At 49.0% G+C, this 14,673-nt stretch overlaps 1 long non-coding RNA gene across 1 annotated transcript; it reads right to left on the bottom strand.

The window, feature by feature from the left end:
• Nucleotides 1-4,676: 4,676 nt before the first annotated feature.
• Nucleotides 4,677-14,520, bottom strand: LOC123182698 (uncharacterized). The gene is made up of 5 exons (XR_006492284.1): nt 14,168-14,520; nt 13,927-13,989; nt 7,297-7,491; nt 6,242-6,293; nt 4,677-5,809 (listed from the first exon to the last, which is right to left on the bottom strand). It is a non-coding gene; the product is annotated as an uncharacterized lncRNA (long non-coding RNA).
• Between the last annotated feature and the right edge of the window lie 153 nt (nt 14,521-14,673).

Here is a 14,673-nt window from a genome sequence, read left to right on the forward strand (position 1 = left end):
GTTCCGTCCATCGCCGCGCGTGCTGAGACCCGGGCGGCTGCCCGGAACCTCGAGTCGGGTGTGGATTCCACCCTTCCCAGTTCTTCCTGTTGTTCCTTTTCCGCGCTTGAGGCCGTTCCTCTTAGACACCTTGCCAAGGTGGCCACGGACTCGGCCATTGTTTTCAGGGGGGAAGTGGGTCCCCCCTTAGAGCAGATCGCGGCCATTAGGGCTCGTGAGATTCTTGATGGCAAGCTGGCTGAGACCCGGGCTCGCCTGCGTAGGACCCCGAAGGAGCAGATTGCCCGTACCACTGATCAGGCCCCTACGGTGGGCGACGGGGCCATTCGTGGGCGCACTCGGTCCCGCACTGCTGCTCTCCGCGCCCAAAGCGCATCTCGTGTTCTGGGGTCAAGCAGCCCCCCGATGGGGGCTTAGATGTGGGCCCTTTTTTGGAACATCCGCGGCTTCGGCCATGATGGCCGACGCCGCCAACTCGTCAATTACGTGCGTGACGAACACATTGACATCATCGCCATTCAGGAAACCTTGCGCACGGATTTTTCTCTTCCCGAGCTGGAGCGTCTTAGCCCCCACCTATTCGCCTGGCATTGGCTCCCTTCTAGTGGGACCACGGGGCACTCGAGAGGCATCCTTTTAGGTGTGAAGGATGCCACCTTTGAGGTTGGCGGGATGGACCGGGGCGAGTTCTTCGTTAGCATGGAGCTCTTCGAGAGGGCGCTCAACTTCAAATGGGAGGTTGTCATTGTCTATGGGCCGGCGGACCACCGCCGCTCCCCGACCTTCCTTGATGAGCTCCAACGGAAGGTCTCCGCCTCCACCTTCCCGGTGGTTGTTGGAGGGGACTTCAACCTCATCCGCTCTCCCGATGATAAGAATAATGACCGAATCAACCTCCCCAGGATGCAGATGTTCAACGACTGCATCGCGGATCTCGGCCTCCGCGAGCTTGAGCGGACGGGTGCCAGGTTTACCTGGACTAACCGCCAAGCCGACCCGACGCGGTCCGTCTTGGACCGCGTCCTAGTCTCCCCGGAATGGGAACTTAGATGCCCCTTGGCCTCGCTTCGTGCGATTACCCGGATTGGGTCGGACCACGTCCCTCTCCTTCTCTCCACCGCCGATGAACGTCCTCCCACCCCGCCTCGCTTCAGGTTCGAGCTCTTCTGGCTCAACCAAGCGGGCTTCAGGGAGGCGGTCGCGGCCAAGTGGACCTCTACGCGCTCCTCTCCCCACCGATCCATGTCGGCGGTGGACTCCTGGCAGTTCTGTGCCAAGCTCGGCCGCCAATTCATGAAAGGGTGGGGAGCTAACCTTGGCAGGGACCTTCGCGAACGGAAAAAAGTCCTCCTTGAAGCCATCCAGGCCTTGGATTACCGCGCGGACACCTCCGGGATCTCCCCGGATGAGTGGATGGTGCGATATGATCTCGAGGATCAGCTCGCTACCATCTACACTGATGAAGAAGCTTACTGGAGGCTCCGCGGTACCCAGCGTTGGGTGCTGCGGGGCGATGCTAATACGGCATATTTCCAGGCAATCGCGAATGGGCGACGACGTCGGAACTCCATCCACTGTTTGTGGGATGGTGATTCCCAGCTCGTCCGCCCCTCGGACATCCGGACACATGTAGATGGCTTCTATAAAGCCCTATTCGCCCCCACCCCTCGGGGTGGGATCGCTCTGGCACCCGACACCTGGTCAGGCGCCCAGCTTGTGTCTGTTGCGGACAATGCCGCCTTAGTTGCCCCGTTCTCCGAGGAGGAAGTCCTCGCGGCGATTGAGGGCATGAATGCCTCCTCGGCGCCGGGGCCGGATGGACTGCCAGTCTCCTTTTTTAAAGCATTCTGGCAGACCATCAAACCTGAGATCATGGCTCTCTTTGACGAGTTTTTCTTAGGGACCATGGATCTTGGGCGCCTGAACTATGGGGTAGTCACTCTTATCCCCAAAGTTCCGGGTGCGACGGACATCCGCCAATTCCGACCCATCACTGTGATCAATGTGATTTTTCGGATCCTGGCCAAAGGGTACGCCAATAGGGTGACCCGGCTCGCCGACTCGATCACCCACCCCAATCAGTCGGCTTTCATTCAGGGCCGTTTTATCCTAGATGGGGTGTTGGTCTTCCACGAGGTCCTTCACGAAGTCCGCTCCAAGCACCAACGGGCGGTATTCCTGAAGCTTGATTTCCATAAAGCCTATGACACTGTGCACTGGCCCTTCCTTCGGGAAGTTTTACTCCGTAAGGGCTTTGATGACCGTTCGGTGACCAGAGTTATGCAGCTTGTCTCCTGCGGTCGGACCGCTATTAACATTAACGGTGAGATCGGCCCCTTCTTCCCCACACTCTGTGGGGTCCGCCAAGGCGACCCTTTCTCGCCGTTCCTGTTTAACATGGTGGCCGATGCCCTCGCGGCCATTCTTGACAAAGCCAAATCGGCCGGCCACATTCACGGCGTGGTCCCACACCTTGTAGGAGGGGGGGGTCTCCCTCCTACAATATGCCGATGACACCATAATAATGGTTGAGGGCTCCGAGTCCGATATTGCCAACCTGAAGTTCCTCCTCCTCTGCTTCCAACGGATGTCCGGTCTGACCATCAACTTTGATAAGAGCGAAGTGATGGTGCTGGGATACCCACCGGTGGAGGCCCAGGGCATTGCGGACCGGCTTAATTGCCGCTTGGGTTCTTTCCCCACGACCTATCTGGGGATCCCCATTAGTGACTCTCGCCTCACCGTAGCGGACCTCCGCCCTTCCGTGACCCGGATGCAACACCGAGTCGAGCCCTGGAAGGGCCGGTGGCTCTCGAAGGCGGCGCGGGTAATCCTCATCAACTCCTCGCTGGCTAGCCTTCTCTGGTTCCTCATGAGCTTCTATAGACTCCATGAGACGCTTCACCAGGAGGTGGCCAAATATCAGTCCAGATTTTACTGGGCTGGCGAGGGGGACAAGCAAAAATACCATATGGTGAGCTGGTCGGACATTTGCAAACCCAAGGACCAGGGAGGTCTGGGGATCTTATCCTCCCGTCGCATGAACATTGCTCTCCTGACCCGATGGCTATGGCGTATTGCCAACGGGGAGGGCGGCCTCTGGCTTACCATCATTCAGAATAAGTACCTCCGAGGACAACCTCTTGCTTTCTGCCAGCGCTCTGGGGGATCCCAGTTCTGGCAGGCGGTGATTCAGCTCCTCCCCGTGCTCCGGATTGGCACTTCCATCTCGGTGGGTTCCGGGTCCTCGACCCTGTTTTGGTTCGACCGCTGGCTTGGAGATTCCCCTCTGGCCGCCCGCTTCCCGGGCTTATTTGCCATTGCGGCAGATCCCCGAATTTCCGTCGAAGAGGCCCTTATTGACTTAGGGCGCCTCGCCTTTCGGCGCTCCTTTGGCCCCCAGGAGGTTGACGCGTGGGACGCCCTTCTACAGGACATCGCTCTCTTGCCAATGCAGGTAGAGGGCGCCACCGACTCCATGGCGTGGCGTCTGGAGCCCTCGGGATGCTTCTCCACGAAGTCTTTGTATGCTGCCATCGCCCCTTCGCTGGCCCATGAGCCCTTTAGCCTGATCTGGGACATTCGTCTCCCCCTCAAGATCCGGATATTCCTCTGGCAGTGGATTCGGGGACGTCTCCCCTCGGGGGTGGAAGTCCGCAAGCGCAATGGCCCTGGGGACGGGATGTGTCCCCTGTGCGCCACGGTGGAGGATTCGAACCACATTTTCTTCAACTGCTCCACTGCCCAGTTCCTGTGGTCGTGCTTCCGTGAAACGGTCGGCGGACAGTGGTGCAATTCCAACTTCCCTGACCTTCTCGCGGAGATCGATGCCTCCTCCCCGCGTTACCGCCATATTAGATGGTTGTGCATTGGGATCCTTGCATGGACGCTTTGGAATATTCGCAACAAGCTCGTTATTCAGAAAGTTCCTTTGCGACGTGCGACTGACGCGATCTTCAAAATGTGTGGCTATTTGCAGCTTTGGCGGCCGCTTAGCCGCCCCCAGGACCGGAGCACCATCGACACCCTCCTCACCGACCTTCGATCGATGGCCTTCCGCATGGCGCCCCCGCTTCCGCCACCACCGCCGGAACCTGATTAGGCTGGACTCATCTGTGGCGTTTTTCTTGTGTGTGTCCTTTTGTTCTTAGGGCTTGTTGAGTTGTGCCCTCAGCATTAACCCCTTTGGTATCGTGCGTTCTGTGCGGCTGTGACTTTGAGTGTGTGTTTGTGTGTGTGTGTGTGTGTGAACTCTGTTGGCTGTTTGATTCGGGCGGTTTGCTTTATCTATAAAGCAGGGCGAAAGCCTTTTTCGGTAAGTAGGCATGTAAGGCAGAAACACATGGCGATGGTCATTTTGTGGTGCTTTGAGTACCCAGCCTCGAGCTCTAGGGTGAAGATACTTATCCTTGACCTTAGTTGTTGTACCTGGCAATGATGATGTTTACACGTTGATCCTTTCTTGAGGTATTGCTTTCAGTTTGCTCGAACTTGCTCAATGATTTTAATATGTCAATGACGACACGGGTGCGTCTTGCTGTTGGAGAATCTCTCCTGTAGTTTTATTTGCTGCCAAGGTGATGATTGGTGTTGTTGCTTGTTGCTGGCTGTTTCATATTGTCATCTCCTTCGGCATGACTTTTCAGTGTCATGTTTGTCCTTTTCTTTTTCCTTGTTTCGATTAATTTGATTTGTGAATCTTCAATGTGTACATGTATCTTCTCGATTTCAATAAATTCCCTTTATAAAGGAAAATATGACAACGGGTAAGCAATCCAAACTATTTATGAACAAATAAAAGGAAAACTATGGCAACTACTCCCTCCGTCCCGAAAAACATGTCGTGCCCGTAGTTCATTGGTGATTTTGCAAAAAAAACCTCGTAGTTTCCAAACCGTCGCAAACAAGTCCCTCCACCCCCGTCTTCTTCCTCCGTCGTCGCCCGTGCGTCGCTAGGGGCCGGCGCCGCCAAGCTGCGTGATTTAGCGCCCATCAGGAAGTGCTCCGCCTCCGTCACCACGTACCTTCGCCGCCGCCGCCGTCGCCAAGTACCTGCTCCGCCACCGCCACCCGAACCTGTGCCGCAGCGATCCCCTCTCGCCGGATTACCTGCGGACGTCGCCGGAATTTCCCACCACGATCCAGCAAAGCAGGAGCTCCCTCTCATCTTCCTCGAGCTACCGCGAGTCCTCCTCTAGCTGCCGCGAGTCCACCTTGAGCTGCCTCCCGTGTGCCGCCGCGACCCCTCCCGCCGTGATCTCCTACGGGCATCGCCGGAACCGGCCTCCACGATCCGGTGGACAAGAGCTTGCGCGCGTCCTCCTCTATCTCCCGCAAGTCCTCGTCGAGCTCCCACCGGCTGCCGTGCTGCTCCTTCTCCTCTGCCCACGTGCCTGCTGCTGCTCTGTTTCTCCTCTGCTTCTCCCCTGCCGCTGGTGGAGCTAGCCCGTGCTGCTGCTGCTCCTCTGCCCGTGTTGATGCTACTGCTCCTCTACCTGTGTTGCTGCTGCTGATCCAAGTGAACATGCCGTGTTGCTGCTGCTGCTGGTCCAAGTGACTGCGCCGTGTTGCTGCTGCTGCTATTTGCACTCTGAAGAAGGTACAGTTGCCTGTAGATTGATCTGCTGCTATGTGCTGCTGCTGCTATTTGTTCCATGCTCCATGGCATCAGATGGCATGGAAAACAATTTTGTTCCATGCTCCATGGCATCAGATGGCATGGAAAACAATTCATGTTCTACAGTGCCGTGTTCAACTTGCTCATCCTCTGATGATGACATCTCTTTCAATACATTATTCACCTCAGGAGCTGCATGTAAAATTTAAAATCAATATGGTTTTCTTATTAATGTAAAATCAGCAAAGCTATCAGCATGGAACAAATAAAAGGACTGTGGATGACAAGAAATCGCTTCTATTTAGTTAAGAGGTCCATTTCATGCTATCAAGGACACTTCCAGTTTTTCTTTAGTTTCATCAAAGGTTCGTCAATACAGATGCTAAAATCTAGCATATCACATGGGATGGATCAGCTAAAGTAAGAAAGACCATCTCAAGAATAGTCACAAAACAATTTGCAAGAAATACTACTGTATATTCTAATTTACTGAAATGATTGGCATAGCAAAAACAGATATGCAGTGGACATGTTTGGTACAGTAAATAAATATGCAGCCATAGCGTGGATAGATTAGATACAAAGAATGGAGTAAAGTTTATCAAAGGAAGAAAATTGACTTACAGTGCTGAACATCCAATATTTAGTAAATCAGTTTGGATGGCGTGCAGAATTCCTGTGTATGACACTTAACTTAGCAAATTCAGTTAAAGATGCATTCAGTTAAAAATGTCTACTGAATTTGCTCCATGTTCTAAACAGAGTACTCCTATATTAATACATCAATCTGCCATAACTACTCCATGCCAGAACTACTCCATGATCTTGAAATCTTAAGTCCAAGAAATCTACCAGAACTACTCCATGATGAGTACTCCAGGCCATTGTCTGAGACACAATTTGAAATTTGCCAACACAATTTGTTCTACTGGATCTACAGTAAATAAATTTGAGAACACATTTTCTTCAGTCCCTCACTGACAACACAAAAATTTTGGATGCATTCAACTTGAACATGGAGTATTTTCAGCAAAAAAACTTGAGTATGGCAGCATTTTCTGCAAAAAAAACAACTTGAGCATGAAGTATAAGGGGTATTTTCACCAATTTAGAGAGAGTATTTGAAAATTTGGTCACTACAGGACCACTACACTACTCCAGGTCACTACTGTTCAGAAACAAACTTGGAAAAAGGTAATAAATCAGTTTTGATTCTATTGACAGGAGCACATGAATAAGAACTCTGTCTAAACATTCAGTTTATACGTCAACACTGAACTGTCTAAATACTCCTGTACAGTACTGTGCCATTCAGTTTATTGACAGGAGTATTCAGTATGCTATTGACAGGAGCAAGTATCTCAACAAGCAGTACTCGTTGCTATGGTGCGGCCATGGATGCATGAAACAAGTTTAAAAACAAATTTAAATGATGCTGCAATTCAAAAATTAAATGGAAAAAGCTCAAGATGATTAATCATGACTACTGTCACATGACAGATTACTCCTGTACACTATTGTGCCATTTTATAAGTGCAGACTAGTTCTATAAGTGCACACTAATTCTAGAAGTGCAGATGTTTAGTTGTGACATTATACAGGAGGAACATTCAGTCTAATTCAGCAGTTGAAAATGCAGTTGTTTAGTGCAGTTGAAAATGCAGCAATTCAGGAATCACCTGAATCAATTCAGACCACTGCTGAAGATGTCCTTGAACTGCCACTCCTTCCACCTGAAGATGTTGCCACTCCTTCCAAGCACAAACTTTCAGACCAGAGCACACACAACAATCCACCAGAAGATGTCGCCACTCCTCGAACTGCCACCACACGCGCCCAATCGTCGGCCTTGAGCGAAGCCGCCGAAAATCGATCTACTCAGTAAGAACGATCCATCCATCATGTTAATTCAAGCTCGCGAGCTACAAGGTTGAATTACTGTAAGTTTTGCATGCTATTGATTGGCAGGAAGTGACATTATGGTGACAATATCCTTATATTTTCGATCCCTCGACATTAGCATGCGCACGCAAAATTTGCTAAGCCATCTTATCTTTTGTGTGCTGAATTCATTTTTACAGCTTACCAACATCTTGCTGACAGAGGACATGGAGCCTAAGCTGTCTGATTTTGGGCTAGCAAAAACGCTGCAAATGGAGGAGACCAAGGTCTTCACAGATGTGGGGGGAACCATTGGTTACATGGATCCTGAGTACATAACACACTCCAAGCTTACTTGCGCAAGTGATATCTACAGCTTTGGCGTGGTTGTGCTGCAGCTTCTGTCAGGAAGAAAGGTCATCGAACTTGACATTGTTCCACGCGATTCTCTCACCAAGAAGGTAAATTCAGGCATATATTTTTCAGAATCATATCCCTGTTACACTGAGCAGGAACTCGGCAAGTCAATTTCAGAGTTATTCTCACCATTGTTACCTGAAGTTTTTGATGCTCCTAATTTGGTCTCGGTTCTTGTCTCAAGGCCAAAGATGCATCGCCCCTCGGCCTCTCCCCGGAGGCAGAGCTCGCGCCGCCGCTCCAGTCACTGGCTGCGCCGCCGGCTTGTCCCTATCCTCGAACGCCTGTAGAAATCTAGGATGATGAAGAAGAACTTGGGTGGACATGGCCCGAACAATCCAAGAAGATAAAAGAAGAAATTGCATGGGCGCAGTAGATCGAAGGGAGGAGAAGGGGAAAAAGGAGACCTTTGACTCCGGCGGGCTACTTGGTGAGCTCCTCCACCTGCCTCTTTGCAATCCGCCGAGCAGCCGCCGCGCCAGGAATGCGAGAAAGGAGGGCGCCCCGCTGCCATGCCCCGGCGAGGTAAACACATGGCCGTCGGACAGGAGCGGCGGGAGGATCGACAAAAAAAACGCGTGCTTCACGTTGGGGAACGAAGCGGGGAACGATGCGGCGTGGGGCGTGAGGCGGGAGGGGTAGTGGCAGCGGGGGCGGAGAGGGGCGGCGGGGGCGGCGGGGGGCAGCAAGGCGGCACCCGTCGTCGGGTTCGGCCGGGAGAGAGTGAGAGCGAGAGCGAGGAAGAAGAGGGACCTCGGGTTCGGTCGGGAAAACGTGGAGGACTAAATTGCAAATATCCACTTGCGACATGTTTTTCGGGACGGAGGGAGTACTTCGTATCAAGTTTTGATTGCTCGCCACGTAGCACGGCACGGAGTTAGTTGCGTGGCTAGAGTTAGCTGACACGCCATCTTCGCCGTTAGTCAACTGGTGGATGGAGTCAACTACATAAAAGCATGGTCCTGGTTCAACAAAACACGGTCGTGTAGGGTTTACAGTGCAAATGTAGCTCAACTAAAAGGCTATTAAAACGGTGTCCTTGTTTGCCTCTCCTCGCACGCTATCACATCACTTTTACCTTCCTCCGATATCCAGAAATTTCAGATAGTAGCAGAAGCCAATGGAGGCTGCTCTTGTGGGCGTTGGCGTGGGGGTGATGAAGCCGCTCCTGGCAAAGCTCTTCAAGCTGCCGGAGAAAGAGTACGCCCGGCTCAAAGGCGTGCGTAGTCAGGTCGAAGCCACGAGAGATGAGATGTGCAGCATGACGGCTGCGCTAGAGGCGCTTCAGGATGCCGAGCAGCTGGACCCTGAGATGATACTTGGAGGGACGATGTCCGGAAGCTGTCCTACGACATGGAAGATTGCCTTGATGACTTCATGGCTCGTCTTGACCACGAGGGCGGTGGGCATACAGGCCTCAAGGGGTTCTTTGACAAGCTAAAGAAGCTCAAACCAAGTCATGAGATCGCTGTCGAGATCGAAAAGCTCAAGGCCCGGGCTATCGAGGCAAGCAAGAGGCACAAGAGGTATAAAAATGACTTCCCAATACCCAACTCTATCACCTCTGAAATTGATCCCAGGCTGCATGCACTTTATGTGGATGTTGGTAAGATTGTGGGCATGGACGATCCTAAGAAGCATATCATTGAGCGGCTTGAGAATGAAGATGTTTCTACACCGCTTCAAGTGGTGTCGATTGTTGGTACAGGTGGTCTTGGTAAGACTACCCTAGCAAATGCAGTCTACCAAGCCATTAAAGGTGAATTCTCATGTTCAGCACTTGTGTCGGTTTCTCGAAAGCCTAACATGAAAAATGTTCTAAGAGATATTTCTGAGAGAGTGGGGATCTCTCACAGCACTTCCAATGATGACGAGCGGCGACTTATTGATCGGCTCCGAGACCACCTTCAGAACGAAAAGTAAGCCTCATGTTCATGTATGTATAACGTAGTACAATATCTGTGTAGTTTGTAAGATTTTTACCAATTCTCTATTGAAATGTTCTTCCAAAGGAACGCTTGGCTAGAAAGGGCTTTAATTTGCTAATGCATCTATTGGTAACAACCTGCAATATTCTGAAGCACATGATTTGCCTAGCAAGCACTATATCTGATTCAGCTAACTAATGACATGATTTAGTAAGTAATCGAGTTGAGTGACTAGTAAACTAATGACAATGTGGCAACTAGTTAAATGGCCAAACCATGGGAGGGATGGCTATCATTCATGTTGTCATCTTCTATAAGATTTTAGTGATGGCTAACCTAGCAAATGTCACTGCATGCATAAGCAAATCTTATATGGCTTCCCTCTTAAATGCATATAAGTTTGTTAAAAATCATGTGGCAGGTACCTTATCGTGATCGACGATATCTGGAGCACTGAAGCATGGGAAACCATAAGGGATGCCTTACTGAATAATGATCATGGGAGCGGAATTATCACTACAACACGTAATAGTACAGTTGCATCATATTGTTGTACTGGAACCGGTTATGTTTACAAAATGAAACCCCTCAGTCCTGCTGACTCCAGAAGGTTGTTTCTGCAAAGAGCATTCGGTTCTGAGGATTTATTCCCCCCGCATCTGGAAAATGTGTCTGAAGGGATATTGCAAAAAATGTGAGGGCCTACCACTGGCTATTATTACCATGTCTAGTTTGCTGGCAGATCAAACAGCCGAAGAAGAATGGAACAGGGCGCTGGCTGCTATTGGTTCTTCACTTGCAAAGGAATCTCATGCTGAAGCTATGACAAAGATATTATCTCTGAGTTATTTTGATTTTCCTCACCCTATGAGAACTTGTTTGTTGTACTTCAGTGCATTCCCAGAAGATCATATCATCAAGAAGAGAAAACTGATACATAAATGGATCTCGGAAGGATTCATCCATGAAGAACCACATCGGAGTGCATACGAAGTAGGGGAGAGTTATTTTTATGGTTTCATCAACAGAAGCTTGATTCAAGCACATGATGTAGAGTATGGCCAGGTGGAGACATGCAAAGTTCATGACATTATCCTGGATTTCATTAAATGCAAGGCCAATTAAGAGAATTTCATGACAACATATGGTGATGTCGAGCATAGGAAGAAACACAAGATTCGCAGGCTCTCTGTCATGAGCCGCTACAATGAAATGGCTGCTGTGTCAGGGGATCTCTCTCATGTTCGATCAATTGCTATATTTGGGAATTTCGGACAAAATTCTTTGTTGTCTTTTCCAGCTCTTCGTGTGTTGGACCTGGGAGAATGTCGGGATTTAGAAAACAGCCATCTGACAAATATTGGAAAGTTACTTCTTCTCAAGTACTTGTGTCTTGGATCAGATAAAATAACAGAGCTTCCAAGTAAAATTGGAGATCTGCAGTATTTAGAAACACTGGACATCAGAGGTGCCAAAAATGTAGGACGACTACCGTCAACTATTACACGGCTTCAACGATTGACCCGTCTATATGTTAACTACATCAGGTTGTCCGAGCCATTGGAAAGTTGCACTGATTTATCTGATGGAGTGATTGGACAGTTGCAGAGCTTGGAAGACCTAGAGAGTGTTCTTGTCTTCCCATCGCAAATAAAGATGTATCTGCAAGAGCTCGATCAGTTAACCAATCTAAGGACATTGAATGTAATTATGTTGTATCCACCTCATTTTTGTCATGCTGATGGATCTGATGATGTTGAAAGATTTGTAGGGACTTTAATATCTTCATACAATCTTCATCATCTACGTGTCGATTATATGTGTGAATATGGAACTCTGGGCCTACTGTCCCTGGAATCATGGTGCCCTGCTACTCCTTCTGTACTCCGGGAGATCTCCATCACTAATTACCACATCGACAAGGTTCCGAATTGGATGATCTCCCTTGTGAATCTTAGGGCGTTAGACATATCCTTGTACCGTATGGGACCAGAAGATGTCGAGATCCTTGGAGCTATGCCCGCTCTGTTTTTCCTTTAGCTCAAAACTTATTACGGCAGAAATGGAAGAATCAACATCCGTGGGTTCAGAAGTTTGAAATATTTCAGCTTGGATGTCTTTCTTTGTGGAACTGCATTGGAGTTCGAAGAGGGATCAATGCCTAAGCTAGAGCACTTGGAGCTTAATTTCCGTGCGCATGACATCAAGTGCGTGAATGGTGCTTCTGATTTTGGCATCCAACACCTCTCCACCCTCACTAAACTGGATGTTCGCATTTATGGCCTAGCTACCGGATTTTTCAAATTAGTTGGGTTTAAAAAAGAACAAGACTTTGTACCTAAGGTCATTAGCCTTATCAAAAATGCAGTGGGGAAACTTCACATTCGTCCCACTTACTCATTTACACGTTCTACAGGAGTCTCAACAGGTTGTCACCATTTTGAAGAACACGTAAGTTCTCTGGCAGAACTGCTGGTGCTGATTACTTTATTTCACCCTCTGAGTACTACTACTATTGTATTTATTTATTTCATCATGCAAATTCTTGACCAATTATTTACTTTAGTTCATTCAGTAATCTCTTGCTGCTCCGTTGTTTGAGCTTTGCTATCGTTTTTATTTACTGTGTTCGGGCAGTTCAAGAAAGAGTATGGAGATCTAGCCAGGAGTAGTCAACAAATTGGAGAAAATGTTTTTTGTTCCTATATGGATTGAATAATCGAAGAGATTGATCAAGATGCTATGTCAAGGTGTGTCACGGTTCAGAATGAAGAGATTGACCAAGATGCTACGTCAAGGTGTGTCACGCTTCAGAATGAAGAGATTAATCAAGATGATCCATTAAGAAGGTGTGTCACGCTTCAAAATGAAGAGATTAATCAAGATGATCCGTTAAGAAGGTGCGTCACGCTTCAGAATGTTGTGTCATGGTCTACTGTGTGGCTTCGCATCTGGACCGGACCTGCAAACTCCTTCATCAAGTGGTTCTTTCTGCTGGTACTACTACCTCTATTTCTGAGCTATTTTTGTTTTTACTGGTGGTAATGTAACTTGTAAGGCACTTTAATCTTGTTCAGTCCATGCCAGATGTCACCAAGAGTGCATTTATACGGTTCTCAGTATGACACTGATAGCTTGTTTTAAGCAACGTAAGCAACTCAGATGAAGTCATCGTCATAATCAACTCATCTTTTCAAGATGTATAACTGAAGCTTCTTTTGATAGACCAGAGAAAAAAAATCTTTAAAATAGTTATTTGGACCAGCAGAATCAGCATTTTTGGCATGAGGCTCATGTGAACATATCCTTGGATGTGCTTCAGTCATAGACCATCCTGACTGAATGTTACTTTGTGCCCACCTCCAAGCTTTTTGTTTCAGCTATCTCTGTGTATTTGGACTTTTAAGAGGCTTACTGGACAGTCAGGTATCTCCGAATGCGAGGCACTTCGGGAAAGTTCGTTTTCGCCGGTTGATCTGTACTACCGAGAAAAATGTTCGGTATTTCTGGGCTAGATGCTCTTTCATGTACAAAGGCCACATTTCTATTTTTCTTATATATAGACCCCCCACACCCCGAGGGGTGAGCACTTCATGGACGTTTTGAAGCTGATTTTTCAGAGAGTTTGAAGAGAGATCTGAAGGACTGGTGTATCACCAAAGAACTAGCCATGAACAGGAGTGCATGGAAGCTTGCTATCCATGTGTTAGAACCACGAGTTGGTCGCGAGATCTTATGGGTTTCACCTCTAGCCTACCCCAACCCGTTTGGACTAAAGGTTTTGTCGTTGTTGTTGTTTGAAGACCAAGCTCCTTCCCTCTTGAATTTCTACTTTGTGCTCAATCTCTCTAGTTCTATAATTTGATTCTAGGTGAGAGATAGATGATATAGGTTTTTGTGAGAGTTGATTGAAGATCTTTTCAGGAGTTCGTCCAGGTGATATTGCTTTGCTTGTTACACTTGGAGGCAGTGGCGGAGCACTAACAAGCAACCAAGAGGGGGGCAATTTCAAACTAAAAGAACAAAATGCATGAAAAGAAGAGCTGACTCACAACATAAACTGAAACAAAATATGCGTCTTACATATATCTTATTCACACTTTCTTCGCCTCTCTTTCTTTTGGAAAAGGGTTGCATCACTGTTACCTGAGACGGAAATTCGAAAATCATTGTTACTTCTTCTCCGAACCAGTACATGGCTGGTTGCCCAATACTGTGACCGCCTGACTGATTTAACATCTGAATCTAGTTTCTTTAACTGACACTGTACATGGCAATCGAAATTGGCAATCTGAATCAAATTAACATGGCAACGAAAATCTACCTTGCTTGCTCCTTCGGCGCCTCCTCCTTCGGTTGTATCGGTCGAGAAGAGCAGGGGCAGCAGCAAGCAGCGCGAGAAGAGATGGGGTGGCAGCAGGCAGCAGGCACCAGCGGTGGCGTCCAGATTGGATTGGATGCGGCAGCGAGCAGCCGGCACAGCGGGCAGGCGGGTGGCAGCGGTTGGTAGACGGTGCGGCGGGCCGAGCGGCGGCAGTGGATGCCTAGATGTATCAACAGAGATGGGAAATTGGGGAGACTAAGAACTAATCGCCATGGAGGGGAGGCAGTAGCGCATGGAGACGAGTGGGCAGAACCACAGTTTCTGTCGATTCGGGAGAGACGAAGGGGCGCTTTTTCTCGCCCGCACCGCAGGGAGAGACGGCCAATCCCTATATGACGCCCGCGAGCGTCATATAGATCCGACTTCGCTGACTTCCCGACGCCCCAGTTTGGGCCGGCCCACCGGACATCTTAACTGAAGCTGCTTCTTCTCTTTCTCTGTTTCGT

This window comes from Triticum aestivum, chromosome 1D (genome assembly GCF_018294505.1).
Source record: "Triticum aestivum cultivar Chinese Spring chromosome 1D, IWGSC CS RefSeq v2.1, whole genome shotgun sequence".
Lineage (NCBI taxonomy): Eukaryota > Viridiplantae > Streptophyta > Magnoliopsida > Poales > Poaceae > Triticum > Triticum aestivum.